We start from the raw sequence: 3,654 nt of genomic DNA, 5'->3' as shown, positions 1-3,654 counted from the left end.
TTCTAAATTATAAATCCTCCCTCTCACCTGGATAGTAGAAGGTTGTGGCCATAAACCGAGAAGTTGGTCAACTTTGACATCCCATTTATATCCGGAGATGGCGAGAAAGGCACTTTTTTTCAATCTGTGTTTTACCTGCGAGAGAATTGTGATTAATTGTTTATCTAAACGGGAAGATATAAACATCCCATCAGTTGGCATCACAGTGAGAGCAGACATTATACAGTGATTGATTGTTTTATTATGTTCGCAGTTTGTATTTCTTTAGCATTTAGAATACTGTTGCATGATGCTTGGTGTTTCACTATAGAATAATGTGTTTAGCACACAGCTTCTAAAAGTTGTAGCTCATTTTCCTTATTTTTAGGCTCAAAAAGATAAGGCTCTGGATTTTAATTTGTCCCTAACTAATCGTTTTTGGGTCTTATGAAGTATGCCATGAGTTGTAGTTGTTGAAGGGAAACGTAAATGCTGTGATGCGTCTGTGAAATCAATACGCCTCTTTATGCTTAAAACTTACACTTAGAAAAACGTTATTGAGTGAAATTGTTTGACACACAGTAGCTGAATTGTAAAATGATTCAAATCCACACTCTTGCACCATTTGGTAGCAGTGCAGGCCCTCCTTGGTGTTAATTTTCAATCCATCAATATAAAAACATTATATCAAAATCAAATTACAGTACGTTATTTGTGCAGTTTGATCACTTTCCTCGACTGATGTACTAACATCACGTGGTTTATTTTGTACATGCGGACCGTCATCTACAAAGATGCAAATAATTGCTATTGCAACATCCAGCGGACACATTTAGAACTGCTGTTTTTCATTCAAAAATTTCCGGTTAATGTTTATAGACTTAGACTTCCTTTTATTGTCATTCAAAATTGAACTTTACAGTACAGAGAAAAACAACATTTTGTTGCATTAGCTCGTTGTAGTGCGGGATAATAGAGCAATAAAGTGCAGATGTGAATAAATACATTACTGTACAGATAAATATATTGCAATTTTGCATATTTATCCACATTTATGGATCAATGTTGTATAGTCTTTATAGTCCAGTGAGTTAATCCATTTTTGGGGGGAAATTGAGGCGATTATTATGATCATTCAAGAGTCTTATGGCCTGAGGGAAGAAGCTGTTACAGAACCTAACGTGGACCCCAACTTTAACAAGTTGAAAGACGATAATGTGCGGAATATGTGCTGTACTGTGCAATCTACTAATAAAAGTTTCAATCAATCAATCAATCAATCAATGCGTTCAAGAGTTGTATGGCCTGAGGGAAGAAGCTGTTACAGAACCTGGAGGTTCTGCTATGAAGGCTGCGGAACCTCTTTCTAGAATCCAGCAGTGAAAACAGTCCTCGGTGAGGTCGGGAGGAGTCTTTGCAGATTTTCTGAGCCCTGGTCAGGCAGCGGCTTTTTGCAATCTCCTGGATAACGAGAAAGAGGAGTCCTTATACTTAGCAAACTCGTCACGGGGGGCCGGATAAAACCTGTTTGCGGGCCCGATCTGGCCCCTGGGCCGTACGTTTGACATCCCTGTTTTATATTGATATGGACCTCTGTGTCTGCAATAAAGTTTATTATACATTTACTATAGATAGATAGATAGATAGATAGATAGATAGATAGATAGATAGATAGATAGATAGATAGACTTTACCATTATTTGATTAACGTGGACCCCGACTTAAACAAGTTGAAAGACGTAATCGCGTGTTACCATTAAGTGGTCAATTGTACGGAATATGTACTGTACTGTGCAATCTACTAATAAAAGTTTCAAGCAATCAATCAATCAATGCGTTCAAGAGCCTTTATGGCCTGAGGGAAAAAGCTGTTACAGAACCTGGACGTTCTGCTACGAAGGCTGCGGAACCTCTTTCTAGAGTCCAGCAGTGAAAACAGTCCTCGGTGGGGTCGGGAGGAGTCTCTGCAGATTTTCTGAGCCCTGGTCAGGCAGCGGCTTTTTGCGATCTCCTGGATAAACCTGTCTGTGGGCCCGATCCGGCCCTCGGGCCGTACGTTTGACACCCCTGATTTTATATTGATATGGACCTCTGTGTCTGCAAAAAGGTTTATTATACGTTTACTATGGATAGATAGATAGATAGATAGATAGATAGATAGATAGATAGATAGATAGATAGATAGATAGATAGATAGATAGATGGATAGATAGACTTTACCATGAATTGATTAACGTGGACCCCAACTTTAACAAGTTGAAAGACGATATTGTGCGGAATATGTACTGTACTGTGCAATCTACTAATAAAAGTTTCAATCAATCAATCAATGCGTTCAAGAGTCGTATGGCCTGAGGGAAGAAGCTGTTACAGAACCTTGAAGGTTCTGCTACGAAGGCTGCGGAACCTCTTTCTAGAGTACAGAAAGTGGGGTCAGATTTTCTGAGCCCTGGTCAGGCAGCGGCTTTTTGCGATCTCCTGGATAAACCTGTCTGCGGGCCCGATCCGGCCCTCGGGCCGTACGTTTGACACCCCTGATTTTATATTGATATGGACCTCTGTGTCTGCAATAAGGTTTATTATACGTTTATGGATAGATAGATAGATAGATAGATAGATAGATAGATAGATAGATAGATAGATAGATAGATAGATAGATAGATGGATGGATAGATAGATAGATAGATAGATAGATAGATAGATAGATAGATAGATAGATAGATAGATAGCTAGATAGATAGATAGATAGACGGATAGATGAGTGAATGAATTGTGAATTATATTTATATAGCGCTTTTCTCAAGTGACTCAAAGCGCATTACATAGTGAAACCCAATATCTAAGTTACATTTAAAGCAGTGTGGGTGGCACTGGGAGCAGGTGGGTAAAGTGTCTTGCCCAAGGACACAAAGGCGGTAACTAGGATGGCGGAAGCGGGAATCGAACCTGCAACCCTCAAGTTGCTGGCACGGCCACTCTACCAACCGAGCTAAACCGCCCCACAGATAGATAGATAGATAGATAGATAGATAGATAGATACAGTAGATGGATGGATGGATGGATGGATGGATGGATAGATAGATAGATAGATAGATAGATAGATAGATAGATAGATAGATAGATAGATAGATAGATAGATAGATAGATAGATAGATAGATAGATAGATAGGTTGATTGGCAACACTAAAATGGTCCCTAGTGTGTGAATGAGAGTGTGAATGTTGTCTGTCTATCTGTGTTGGCCCTGTGATGAGGTGGTGACTTGTCCAGGGTGTACACCGCCTTCCGCCCGATTGTAGCTGAGATAGGCGCCAGCGCCCCCCCCGCGACCCCAAAAGGGAATAAGCGATAGAAAATGGATGGATAGACGGACCCACGACTTAAACAAGTTGAAAAACGTATTCGGGTGTTACCATTTAGTGATCAATTGTACGAAATATGTACAGTACTGAGATAGATAGATAGATAGATAGATAGATAGATAGATAGATAGATAGATAGATAGATAGATAGATAGATAGATAGATAGATAGATAGATAGACAGATAGACAGATGGATAGATAGATAGATGGGCAATACTCCTTCATTTTGCTGAGAAGAAATGGACGTCCTTCTGCAATTGGCTGCTTGTGGTGTGTCGCCCCTCCTCCACAGTTGCGAGGCACCTTTATTA

Source organism: Nerophis ophidion, linkage group LG11 (genome assembly GCF_033978795.1).
Source record: "Nerophis ophidion isolate RoL-2023_Sa linkage group LG11, RoL_Noph_v1.0, whole genome shotgun sequence".
Taxonomy (NCBI): Eukaryota; Metazoa; Chordata; class Actinopteri; order Syngnathiformes; family Syngnathidae; genus Nerophis; species Nerophis ophidion.
The sequence above is the reverse complement of the archived record's forward strand: the minus strand, read 5'-3'. Positions refer to the sequence as shown.